General features: G+C 35.0%; 1 protein-coding gene and 1 long non-coding RNA gene across 6 annotated transcripts in view; one reads left to right on the top strand and one right to left on the bottom strand.

Moving 5' to 3' along the window:
• The window catches only part of LOC128250699 (uncharacterized), a 42,431-nt gene extending 33,962 nt beyond the window's left edge, over positions 1 to 8,469 (top strand). Inside the window, exon 3 of the long non-coding RNA XR_008266699.1 lies at positions 7,919 to 8,469. This is a non-coding gene — a long non-coding RNA (uncharacterized LOC128250699). The remainder of the gene's footprint in view (positions 1 to 7,918) is intronic.
• The window catches only part of LOC106882187 (alpha-(1,6)-fucosyltransferase), an 881,702-nt gene that overhangs the window by 241,547 nt on the left and 625,838 nt on the right, over positions 1 to 14,317 (bottom strand). The window contains exon 1 of one of the 5 annotated variants that reach the window (XM_052976381.1): positions 6,366 to 6,736. The exons of the other annotated variants lie outside the window; for them this stretch is intronic. The gene's annotated coding sequence lies outside the window, so the exon portion shown is untranslated. Of the gene's footprint in view, positions 1 to 6,365; positions 6,737 to 14,317 lie in introns of those variants that run through there. 5 annotated transcript variants of the gene reach the window in all.

Here is a 14,317-nt window from a genome sequence, read left to right as displayed (position 1 = left end):
GAGAGAGAGAGAGAGAGAGAGAGAGAGAGAGGGAGAGAGAGGGAGAGAGAGAGAGAGGTGAGAGAGAGAAGTGAGAGAGAGAAAGAGAAAAGTGAGAGAGAGAAATGGGAAGCAAGCGAGAAAGAGAATGAAAGACAGGGAAGAGAGACAAGTGAAAAAGAGAGACTGGCATAAAGAAAGACTTAGAGAAAGAGAGAAAGAGAGAGAGACAGACAGACAGACAGACAGAGCGATGTTGTCAATTAATATTCTGGTTTTCTTTGCCCTCAACCAAAGCTGACAACATCACATTATCTTTGGTTCTGGAGGTGGAGAGTTTGATACGTTAGATTCTTCAAACCTTTCAGCAACTGGAAAACTTTCTTAACTTGCAACAAATAGGTAGCAAACGTCTGAGAAATCATACTCTAATATCTCAAAATGAAAGACAGAGACATGTTAGATCATACACATTGTGTGGGTGTTTCAGTTGATTCAAGGTTTCTAATGATAGCCTTAATAGTAGCAGTGAGTAGAAATTGAAAGATTGTTCGTGAGAATATATCTTAAAATGAAAGAGAGACATTTTAGATATTGTAGTTTTCATGAGACTATGGCTGAAAAGAAAGAAAGAAAACAGAAAGAAATAGACTGAATGGTTGTTTATAACTGGTGTTACACAACAAAGATTGTAGCTGGAACGCAGGTCTACAGGATCAAGGCTAACCTGGGGTTAAACAAAACTTGCTACTGATTGCTGCACACCTCCTATTAAATATTCCGATACCAAACTGTCTGAGACCATCTTTGGAACTATGATACAAAGAGCTTATTTTAAAGTAATCTAAATTAAAACTTCAAAGTCCCATGTTAATTTATGCTCCAAAATCTAACTTAATGATATTATATCTTCTTTCTTTTACTTGTTTCAGTGGCCATGCTGGGGCATCAACTTGAAGCATTTCTTTGAACAAATTGATCCCAGGTTGTCAATCAGTGGAACAGAAACACAAAGACACACACACATAAATTTAACGTCTATCTATCAATCTATCTATGCATATGTGTGTGTGTGTATGTGCGTGTATGTATGCGTATATATATATATATATATATATATATATATACGACGGGCTTCTTTCAGATTCTGTTTACGAAATCCACTCACAAGGTTTTAGTGAGCCCAAGGCTGTAGGTGAAGATAATTGTTGAAGGTGCCAATCAGTGGGGCTAAACCTGGAACCATGTGGTTGGAAAGCAAACTTTTTACCACACAGTCAAAGATTTTTTTTTTTAAACAAATTCATTATTTTCAAGAATACTTGAAGTAAAAGCAGGGTATTTAAACGGAAATGTGGTAATAACAGGTTTAAACATCACTTAATAACAATATCATCTAATTATATGGTTGCTATAGAGAAATAGCCCTGTAATCTTCATATTGTCAATATTATAAGAACAAACAAAGCAGCCAGAGGGGTAGAATCGTTAGCATGCTCGTTAAAATGCTTAGTGGCGCTTCGTCCTTCTGTACGTTCTGAGTTCAAATGACGTTGAGGTTTTTGTCATTCACCCCCTTTGGAGGTGATAAAATAAGTACCAGTTTACTACTGGGGTCAATGTAATTGACTTACCCCCTCCCTCGAAATTGCCAAAACTTGAAAGTAATATGAGAATGAATTCCTTTCTAAAGACATTGGGTTTAGAGGAATAAGGAATGTCACTAACATTCTCTCAGTATAAAGAAGTGTTTACAACCAAGTCATTCAAAATGGGTGTGATACTCCGACATTCATAGTTAAATAGTAACATTAGCTGACAGTTGATATGTTTTATGAACCAGCTGAGTTTAAAAACAGGCTTTAAAAAAATATCAGGCAAATTTTTAACATAACAAAGTCAGTGACATTGTAATACACAAGAAAAAAAAAGGAGAAAAAAGCAGGAAGTTTTAAATAAGAAAATATACAACTCATGATTTAAATGCAGAAATTTTAATACAAATTATATCAGGACAGGGTTGGCAATCAGTGGGCCACAGCAGTATTCTTTGTGAGAATTGAACCTTTATCTTTTAATTTTAACTTGTTTGTTATTGGACTATGGCCATGCTGGAGCAATGCCTTGATGGGTTTAGTTGAACCAATAACCCCCAGCGCTTATCTTTAAATCTGGTCCTTATCCTATCAGTCTCTCAGGTTGACCCATAAAGTTACAGGAATGTAAACAAACCAACACTGGTTGTCAATGGTAGTGAGGCACAAAGAAAAAGACATACACACCAGGCTTCTGCATAGTTTCTGTCTATCAAATTCACTTGCAAGATATTAGTTGACCTGGGGTTACAGAAGACACTAGCCCGAGGTGTCACAGAATGGGACTGAACCAGATTTCACATGGGTGCAAAGGGGTCTTCTTAACCACAAAGACATGCCAACACCTAAAAGTTCTCCAAAATTCCTTTCAAATTTCACGAGTTATTGGTGATTGAGCAAATAAATTGCTTTTTTTAGGGAGTCTCCAGATTATTCTTTTACTTGTTTCAGTCATTTGACTGCGGCCAAGCTGGAGCACCACGTTGTTTAAGTTTTGCCTACACAAGCATTACCAGTGATGGAAATGGTGGAAGGCTACACGAAGGCATCTTTATAGATAAGCCATAAAAAAATATACATGTGGGCCATTGATATTTGAAAGAAAAAAAAAAAAAAGAAGTGGGGCTTTACAAAAAAAAAAGGTTTCTGATCTTTGCATTAAGGAGCACAAAAACCAACCAGAGACAGAAAATAACAACAGACCTATTTGACAGCTAGGTAACATGGTAATCTGACAAGTGATAGATAAATGACTCATGTATTCTGGTTACTCTTATCTGTTGTCACAATTATAATGTCAAGTAGCAAAACCGATTACAATCAAACAATGTAAACTGTAATCCCTTTACATAGGACAGTGTTTTGGAGGGTTATTAGAAACAAGGTATAAGTGCCATGTGGTATTTTATTTTTTATCTTTAGCCACTGGGTGATCCTGCAGGTCTTGATACTACGAAAAAAGCACCTGTGCCAGCGCTATGTAAAGGTCACCTATGCTAGTGCCACAGAAAAAGTACTCATGCCAGAACCACGTAGACAGCACTTGTGTTGGTGCCATGTAAAAGGTATCGGTACCATGTATAAAGCACTCAAGCTAGCAACATGTAGTGAGCACCTATCCTAGCACCATGTAAAGAGCACCCTTGCTGGTGGCACATAAAGAGCACCTGGGCTGGCATTGCATAAGAGGCACCTGTGCTGGCACCATGTAAAAAGCAGTGCTGAAAAAAAGATCTGGACAGCCGGCTTACAAATGACTAAACAAAATTGTTTGTTTGAAATCTGTTTGAAGTTGTGATTTCAAACATGCAAAAAAAAAAAAACCCAAAAAAACCCCAAGAAACTAAAAAACAAAAAAAAAATTATTTCATTCTTATTTTATATAGATATACTAACACATATATGCATATATTCACACACCTATACACACACATATTTACATGCAAATGCAAGCACACATATATAGAAATAAATGCACACACACACATATACATACACAAATGCACACATACATATATGCATACATACATATATACATACACAAATATATATATATACACATTGATGTACAAAAATACACACACATGCACCTACATGTAAATACATATACACACACAGGTTTTGAATGATGTTCAGGTTTCCTGCCAAGCACTGTTTCTTGTGACTAATCCATGACACTCAAAGGATTTCATTCTTCTATGCTGGTACCTAGTGGTCTCACTGGTTGATCCACTGGTTCATATACCCTATCAGCAACTGAAAAGTCTTTCAGACATAATTTAACCATCCATCCATCCATCTACCCACACAAACACACCATTTTCACACACACATACACATTTGTAAACAGTATCAAGTCCTACAACTTGTAAGGGAAAATAGCAGTTTAGAATAAAGCACATTCCTTTTGAATCAGTGTTTAGAGTTGCCGTTCTGTCTGCTGAAGTGCGTTACAGAAGCAAACCAACATTCTGCACACCAAAGTATACACAGCCTTTGTGTAGAATAAAACATTATTTCTACTACATCAAAAGTGTATGCACAATCTTTGTATAGGTATAAATATTCCTGTATCACACCAAGTGTGTGTGTGTGTGTACATATATATATATATAGACATCAAATATTTCTCTATAACCATTGCACTAGTAAACACATTAATTACTATACTTCACTGAAGTGGTCTAATAAGATTAAGATATATCCAGAGTTGTCACCCTTGTTTGGTATAGTGCATCTCCTTTACACATATATTTATAATTTTAATTAACAGGGACTCTCTTACATCAACTTATATTATCTTTTAAAAAAAGGAGACCAATAAGTTCTAAAAGCATAGTTTGTTCTCCAAATGAGCGAGTGGTCACCACAAACAGTAATACATTTAAAGATTCTATACTCATTAGGATTAATATGAATATCTTAAATGCAATTTTTGTGCAAAAATGGGATTCCTCTGAAGGATCTCTGATGTAACATTACTCAAAGGGACGTATAGCTGGGAGATCAGTGGGTCTCTCCAGGCCGAGCTGTTACTTCTCCGTACTGAGAAGTCACAAATTCAGTACTATGGACATGTGATTAGAATGTCATAGGAAAGAATTACAAGAAGGACTCTTCAAGCTAAGCCAATCAGGGGTAGACCAAAGACAAAACGGTCAGATAATATCCACAGTCTCAGTTGGTCATGTTTGGGAATCCAGCCAGAAAGTGTAATGATGGGGTTGCTTCTGAGAGGACCCTACAGAGGAGGTGCCAAAGGACTATGCCATAACCTTTGCAGGGACAGTGGGTGGACAAAATGGATGGATGAATATGTAGAGCTTCGTTTACTGAATCCTGTGAATATCAATATTTTTTTCCTAACTAGACAACAGTGACGTTTCTATGCTGTGATGGATGATGGAATATTTTATTTCTAGTTGATTTGGTGAGGAAATTTAATATTGAATTGGCAGATAGAAAAAAAATCTTAGACAAATAGAAATCAAAAATCAAGACAACCTTTAAACAAAACAAAAACAAAACAGATAATAATAACAGATATAATTGAAATCTTAGCTGCAGTTATTTTTATTAACAAAAACCTAGTTAAAACAATTATTTCCACTATATTAAAATTATAGCTTGGAGTTAAAATCATTCCTAATTTAATTCTTATATGCAGTCATCATCAGCTGTTTCAAGATTAAGAAAATTAAGACAAACATCAATGCTTCCATTGGTGACAATGGCAAGACAATGTAAAAGATGATTGGAGAAAGATAAAGGATATTGCTATATAATACATACATAACAAATACATACATGCACTCAGATACACACATATAGATGCATACACACATATACATATGTACACAAAGCATTACACAGTGAATATGATATTCTGATATATGAATATTTGCTAGGAATTCAGATTGATCAGAAAAGGAAAAGTTAGTTTCTGAGTAAAGAAACTGTTTCAGGAGATAGAAAATAGGAAATGTCAATGACACCACTGATGGGAATATGTCAAAGAGATATTGACAGGGGTGTGTAGCAGAAACAATAATGACAGTAACATGTCAAAGAAAAAGCAATGACAGAGAGAGAAAGAGAGAGAGAGAGAGGGGGGAGGGAGAGAAATAAAGAGAAAGACAGAGAATGACAAGAATATGTCAGAAAGAGAAAGAGAGAAGAAAAAAAGGGAGAATAATAGTAATGTTAGAGAGAGACAATGATAGAAATATGTCAGACAGAGAGATAGGGGACGATGACAAGAATGTGAGAGAGAGAGAGAGAGAGAATCTCAGAAATCTGTTGGAGACAATATCAGGATTATGAAATAAGATTCTTGAATCTATTTCAAAAGTTGTTTTATAACATTTTTTGAAAGACGCATGAAAATTATATAGATGTGGCAGCTCAGATCTGGAAGATTTATTTATGGAGGGCGTTATTTCTTAAAACACACACACATAAAAACATGCAGGCACATAATCACACACACATACACACACATGCACCCACATAAACACACACTGATGCACACTTAGACACACACGCACACACAGACAATAACACAGACATATATACATACACAAATCATTCTTGGATGTGAGACATAGCTTGGATATTTGTAAGCGTGGACTTCATGGGTGATAGATTAAAATTCCTCGTCTCTAAAACTTTCTTTCACATATTTCACTTCCTCTCCCTCCCTCCCCCCTCTCTCTCTCTCTCTCACCCTCCCCACACAACCCAGTACTCTCCTTCGTAATGTCAGAAATGGACAAATGAATCATAGCAAACCTCTAAAACTCTGTTCTCTTCTAAAGATCGATTGTAAGTGATTGAACTTGGTTGGTTGATGTTTATTGAATGAATTTGGTTGATTGATGTTTATTGTTTGAATTTGGTTGGTTGATGCCGAATGATTGAACTTGGCTGGCTGATGGTGACTGACTGATCTTGACTGATTGATGGTGACTGATTGATCTTGCTTGATCGTTGGTGTTTGAATGAACTTGATTCATTGATAACAATTAAATGAACTTGATTGATTAATGGTGCTCCACTGAACTTGGCTAATTGATGGTGACTGACTGGCTTTGGGTTATTGATGGTGATTAACTGAACTCAGCTGATTAATAGTGATTGATTGAACTCCAGTGGTGGTTGACTGTATTAGCCAAGCAAGTGATTTTGAGTTTTATACTTCTCAGCTATCAGCTGAAGCAGTCACACAAACTAAACATAGCAGTGTTGACACATCATGAATTGACACTGCTCTAACCCTGCCCCCCCCCCACCTCATACTTTCCTCACTTCTGACAAAAAACATACACAAACATTCTTGCACACACACAAACAAAGAAAACCATATCAACTTTCGAACGTAGTATTAATCAATATCTAATTAACATACCAGTATTTAATGAGCAGGGTGAGCATTTCAGTTGGTTAAGATTTGGTTGTTTGTTTTTTATTTTAATTTAATAACAAAAAAATAGGAAAAAATAAGAAGTTTACTGAGTAAAAGAAAACTGAAATATATATATATATATATATTATATACACACACATACAAATGCACAAACAAATATGTATATATATATATATATATATTATATATTATATGCACACATACATACACATATGCATGTTTACATATATATACATGCATACATATAGATATACATAGAGATAAATATATGTGTATATAAATGTACGTGTATATATCTACATACACACACATAAATATAAGAAAAGAGAAGGAATAACTAAACTTCTTTGCTTATTCTTTTTTTTTGTTACTTCATTTTTCTCTTTCCTTTTTCCTGTCACTTCTATTTGTGTGAAAACAAAGAAAGAGTGAAGTTTTGAATTAAGCCACACCAACAACAACAAAAGGCAAGCAATATTCTAAGGAAGGGGAAAAAAAAACAAATTCTGTTAATAAAAAGAAATACATTAAGTTGACAAACTAGGATTTATTTTTCAGCTCCTTTTTAGTGAGAAATGGAACATACACATGCACACACGCATGCACACACATACACACACACAACATTAAGAAGCTTACAAGAGTTCGCTAACAAAATCTAAAATATTACAGGAATAATGTAATTGCTGTTACATAATTGCTTTCAAAAATTGGGAAATTTCATTACAGTAAAATTCAAATAAATTGGACTTGGAAAATAAAAAATGCATTCTCTGTCTCTTAGTCTCTCTCTCCCTCTTTCACATGTACACACACATATATAAACGCACCTACACAGACAAAAAGAGAAAATAATTGAACTAATGAATTTTTTTCCCCCCACTCTAATTTATGTTGAAATTTGTGTTTTATTTTGCAGTGAGATGAAAGAAGTTTCTTTCAAGGTAGTCAACAGGTCTCAAGATGGAATGAGTTCAGTTTTTAATTACTGCAGCAATACAAGTTGACGAAACTCTATTTGATTAGCTTCTGCACAGAAAGAAACACTACGCAACAGGCATAATACAGAGTGTACACATAACAGACATGGATGGATGGAGAAAGAGAAAGAAGAGGTGAAGGTGAAGAAGAAACAGGAGGAAGAAGGTGAAGAAGAAGAAGAGGAGGAGGAGGTGGAGGTCACACAAAAAGAAGGGTGTAAAAGAAGGAAGATTGAATATGACCAAAGAAAAAAATAAATCAAGATAATTACAGAAAACTAAAGGAGAGTACACAATGTGAAAGAGACTTCAAGCTTTCGACTATATTTCACTAACCTAGACAAATTAAAGAAGATATCTAATAATGAGGACAAACCAAAAAAAAAAAAAAAAAAAAAAAAAAAAAAAAAAAAAAAGACTGACCAATCTTTTTCTAATATTCCACTAAACAGCATGGGATATTCTTAATTAAAAGTCTTCTCTTGATCAATAGATTTCTTTGGTTTTTTGGAAAATACCTCTTATTGCAGTTATCAGATATTATTAGTCCAAGAGTATAACAGAAGACTGGCAGGCTGGTAGAATAATTAAAGCGTCAGATAAAAGATGTTGTGTTTTTAGTTCCAACTCTTTAGGTTTTGAACTCAAATTCCAACAAGATCAACTTCGTCTTTCCATCTCCTGCAAGCTGACCTTTCATTCTTCTGTGTTCTATTAAATAAAATATGAACTAAGTGCTACGTTGGATTTAACTGAATCATCGTGATTATTTTAATGCCCATGTTCCATGCTGGCATGGATTGGATGATTTTACAGGATGTGATGAGGAGGGTGGGGTGGAGGGGGCCAAAGAACTACATCATGCTCCAGTGTCTGCTTTGGAATGGTTTGTACAGCTGGATGACCTTCTTCATGTCAAAGAAGAATCATTTGTAAATTGTAAAAAACAAAAAAAAAAATTCTACCCAAAAATTTGTTTGTTTTATGAGTCTTTAACCTCCCCCCTTTTCACCGACAAATGTTATTTCGTGAGAGGAGTCTCTCAAGTTTCTGCAAGTGAGGGGCTTATAACTTAGAAACCAGAAAAAAAAAATCTTAGTGTTGCTTGTGTTTTAAGGGTGGGTGACAGTGTAAACCTCTTTGGCCACAAGATTCCTTAAAGAAGAAGCAACACCAATCATTATTAAGTTTGAAACACAAGGATAGAACAAATGCCTTAAAAAAGGTAGAACCATTGTTTTTCTAAAATACAACTTGTCAGAAGAAGAACAGTGACTGTGATTTTATTGTCTGCTTCATATGTAAACTCCTTCGGATCTCATCCAATCACTGCTTTTATAACTGATACTTAGCGTGAACTTTTCTGTAATTTGTCTTTCTCTCATCCTCTTATACCTATCTCCATTATCTTTATATCATCACCATTCAATGTTTGTTTTCCATGCTAGCATGGGTTGGATGGTTTGACAACATCCAAAATGCTGCAGATCTGTGACAGGATGCCCTTCCTATTTGTGTGAAGTTAGGGCCTATATTTCTTTAATCCTTTACCATTCACATTATTCTGTCAAATTCAATGTTTATTCGTTAACATTGTTTCTAATTAACCACGCATTATCTCATAGCTTTGAGATTTTGATGGTGTGAAAAGTTTCTTCTTAGAATAACATTGTAGGGTAAGTGTGAGAGGTCGGATCTGGCTTGTTTTGAACATAAAACAGGTAGAATATTTGGGCTGGATATGACCAGTCTGAGAGCTGAGCTAAAGGGTAAACCCTTAATATTCAGATTACTTTGTCAAATGTAATACTTATTTATTCACATTGTTTTGAATTAATTATGCATTATCTCATAGCTTTGAGATTTCAATGACGTGATTGTTTATTTTTAAAATGACATTGTAGGGTAGGTGCAAGAGGCTGGATCTGGCCAGTGTGAACATAAAACAGGCAGAATATTTTGGTTGGATGGGGCTGGTTTAAATGCTAAAGTGTTAATTGCACTAAGAAATTCTCTACCTGAATATGTGCCACAGAAATTAAGGTGCGTCTAATATGCCGACGCATCTTTTACACCATCAAACACAGTACTTCATTTCTACAACTAATGCCTCTGTAGTAGTTGCTGTTTAGTGGCAGATCATTCAGAACCGATGAGACATCTGACTAAAGTCATACAAGTCATTACCATCCTGTCTCTTTCCAGACACTTGTACATCCACAAACACACAATCCTAATCATGTTTTGCCAATTAACCCTTTGCCTATCCTGTGTATCACATGTGATATACAGGAGATATTTCCCTGGTATCCATGCATCACATATGATACACCTTGGAACTTATGAAAAGAAAGCTTTAGGGCTAACCAAAAGTCTGAAAAGCAAGCATGGATGTTTAAAACAAACTTATGAAAATGCTTTGGACAGGCAGGACATATTTCCCTGGCATTCACGTATCATATGTGATACACATTACTGATTTTTTTTCAACCACCAGAGCACCTCGGGACTTATAAAAGGAAAGCTTTATATTACTCGGGGCGAATGAAACACGGGCTCACTAGAAGTCTCAAAGCAAGTATGGATGTTTAGGTCAAACTGGTGAAAATGCTTTACACAGGCATAAGGTTAAGACAGTAGTGAAATTTAGCTTCTATTTATAGGACAACAAGTCACCACATAGAAGCTCCTTTGTTGGCACCACAGACAACAGGCATGCTCATTCTTTTCCATTGACATACTACATTCTATTGATCATTGAAGTGAAAGGACAAGAAACTAATAAAATTTCAGAAATACTACTTTTATTCGAGTCACATCCTGGACTAATTCACCACAATCGCTTCCTCCTAAGATCCTATGATTTTAACCAATTGAAACACAGTTTTTACACTTATAAAACAACTTTATTCCTGTTTTTTTTTTTTTTTGTTCAGTGAACAACATAAGATCAAATAACACAATTTCCTCACTTCTTTACTTATCCAAATTTATCTTATTCGTCTTTATTTGCCACTAAATTTGAGAAGTCTTCTGCCTCTATTTTCTTTCTTCTACCATTTACACACAAACACAAAAACACACACATATATGCACATAGATATATACACACATGTACATACACACTCATACACATATAAATATATATATATATATATATATATATATATCTTATGATAATTCTGCTTTTCATTCTGTTACTTAGCCTGTTGGTAATGCTTTCATGTGATTAAAGAGAAAGAGGGAGAGAGAAGCATCCATGACATGAGGTAGAAGGAATGTAATCGTAACATTTTCACATGATTAGCTGAAGAGAAAGAGAGGAGAAAGAAAAAAAAGAGAGAGAAAAAGAGGAAGAGAGAAGCATCCATGACATGAGGTGGGGGGAAATGAAATATTTATTACATGGTTAAAAAAGTTAGTTGAAGGTAGTGATGATATAGAAGAGGAGAGTTAAAAATGTAATTTTAGCAGAGGGGTGATGTTCTGATGGTGGAGTTAAAGAAAGACAGAGGGAGAGGGGAGAAAGAGAGAGTGAGAGGAGGAGAGAGAGAGAGGAGGAGAGAGAGAGAGATGGTGATGGTGGAGGTAGTGATTGGATAGTGAAAAGTGTATTTTTAAAAAAATTGAACCAAGTTTTTTTATATCCCCTATCACTTAACACATGCGCATAAGAGCAATTCTGTGAAATATACATGCTTATTTACATGGCAGATATATATAATTTAACTAAAGGTTGTATCATATGTAGAGGATATTTTTTTCATTTATGGGAAAAATGGAAAAATAAGAGTGAATATTTATTTTATGAGTGCTGTGTATTAAGTCTATAAAATTGTGCATAAAGTATATAAAATGTATATATAAAGTGAATTAAGTAATCATTGTATTCCAATTTTTTTCACTTTTAATGAGTAGCTAATGAATGACTATCTTTCCATACAGACTCATCACAGGTGATGCTTTCAGGTTTTTTGGATAAAGTTTTCAGAAATAACCCAACAGGTTTACCATTAATTCTGTGACATATTCACAGGTCTTGCTAGTATATTAAACACACAAACACATATAAACAAATACACATATATAAACACACACACACAAACATATATGCACCTCTATATAAACGCACACACACGCATTTATAAACAAATACACGCATATATAAAAACACAAACACACACATATACATACACATACGCACACATATGTAAACACACATACATATAAACAAATACACACATATAAACACACATACACATACTATAGACTTCTTTCAGTTTCTTTCTACCAAATCCACTCACAAGGCTTTCGTCAGTCTGAGGCTATAGTAGAAGACATTTGCCCAAAATGCCATGCAGTGCAACTGAACCTGGAACCATGTAGTTGGGAAGCAAACTTCTTACCACACAGCTATACCTGTATATGAATATACAGACACAGACACACAGTCACACACAGTTTTCACATGATATGAAGACCCCAGAGTGGTACAATACAACACTGTCGAAACAACAGTGAGTCTAGTATAGGCTTATTCATATGTAAGATGAATAGATTACCCTCCTGAATCACATTTCTTTTGTACAGTGGACCAAAAGATTGACTGTAGAAGCCCTGATTCAGAAATACAATCAAGCCCTGTTCACCTCACAACAAAGAAACATATAACAACCTTCTCAATCCCTCCCCCTTTGTTCCCTCCTTCTCTCTCCTTCCTCTATTCCTTTTCATCCCTCTTTCTCTCTCTCTCTGTCTACTCCCTCCTTCCTTCTCCTCTGTCTCTCCCATTCTCTTTTCTCTCTTCACACACACAAACACACGTATGCACCTACACACATTCTACCAGTCATAGCTGCCTGAAGCTTCTTATCTTCAGACACGAAAAGGCAACACAGAATTCTCACTGGCTGCTGTGCTGGAAGTATGGATACAAAGTAACGAGCATTTGGCACCAACATACACTGAAAAAGGTAATGGTCAAAAAAAAAAAAAAGGAAGGCAAAGATCCTCTGGGACTTTGACTTTCAGACAGACAAGGTGTTGGAGCACCAAGGGCCCGATATAGTAGCCTTTAGGAGGGACACACAAGAGTGCCTAATATTTGATGTGGCCTGAAATTTTGGGGGAGGGAGATAGTCAATTAGACTGACCCCAGTACTCAGTTGGTACTTGTTTTTATCAACTGCAAAAGGATGAAAGACAAAGTTGAACCCAGCAGAATTTGAACTCAGAACGTAAAAACAGATGAAATACCGCTAAGCATTTTACCCGGAGTGCTAATGATTCTGCCAGCTCACTGCCATAATAATAATAATAACAACAACAACATCAACAACAACAACAACAACAACAATGATAATAATAATGATAATGATAATAATAATAATAATGATAATAATAATAATATTTTTTTTTGCTGTAGTTTCAGCTCAGAGCTGCAGCCATGCTGATGCACCGCCATTTATAATAATAATAATAATAATAATAATAAGAAGAAGAAGAAGAAGAAGAAGAAGAAGAAGAAGAAGAAGAAGAAGAAGAAGAAGAAGAAGAAGAAGAAGAAGAAGAAGAAGAAGAAGAAGAAGAAAAAGAAGAAGAAAAAGAAGAAGAAGAAGAGGAAGAAGAAGAAGAAGAAGAAGAAGAAGAAGAAGAAGAAGAAGAAAAATGAAGGAAATAAAAATACAGAGAGCAATATGGGTTTGATATTTACCAAAATTGTCAACAAGCAATATTTGTTTCTAGGCACAAAATATACTGTCGCGTGAATGTAGCGGGGGTGGGAAATGTACAAAAGCTTACAAACTTAACCATGTGTTCATTCTTTACAAACACTTGACAGAAACCATTCAGAGCATTGATTGTTTGGACATGCAGTCATGTGACTATCCTCCACCAATCAAATTTTATTCAAGACATATACTAATTTGAGCCATGAACTCCCCATAAAAATAGGGCAAACTTCAAACACTAGTCAAAAGCAAGAGAGCTGCGATATAAGCCACATCTTTCTATTTGAACTTTTTGAAAATCAGTGTAAACTGTTACGGAGATGTACTTGCATAGCAAGTGACCTGATCTGAGATCGTGTGCTGGAACGAAAACAATTGCAGCACGGAAGGTGTTTATAAGCCATTTAAAATAACACACAAAAACTGTTAGATTCACTTCAACATTTAAATTTAATTTTAAATTTAAATTTAATTTTTAATTTAAATTTAATTTTAAATTTAAATTTAATTTTAAATTGAATCTAAAGGTTTTTGTGTGTTATTTTAAATGGCTTATAAACACTTTCCACGCTGCAAGTGTAAACTCTGAAACCAGTTAAAGCACTA

This window comes from Octopus bimaculoides, chromosome 24 (genome assembly GCF_001194135.2).
Source record: "Octopus bimaculoides isolate UCB-OBI-ISO-001 chromosome 24, ASM119413v2, whole genome shotgun sequence".
In the NCBI taxonomy this organism is placed as follows: Eukaryota; Metazoa; Mollusca; class Cephalopoda; order Octopoda; family Octopodidae; genus Octopus; species Octopus bimaculoides.
The sequence above is the reverse complement of the archived record's forward strand: the minus strand, read 5'-3'. Positions and strand labels throughout refer to the sequence as shown.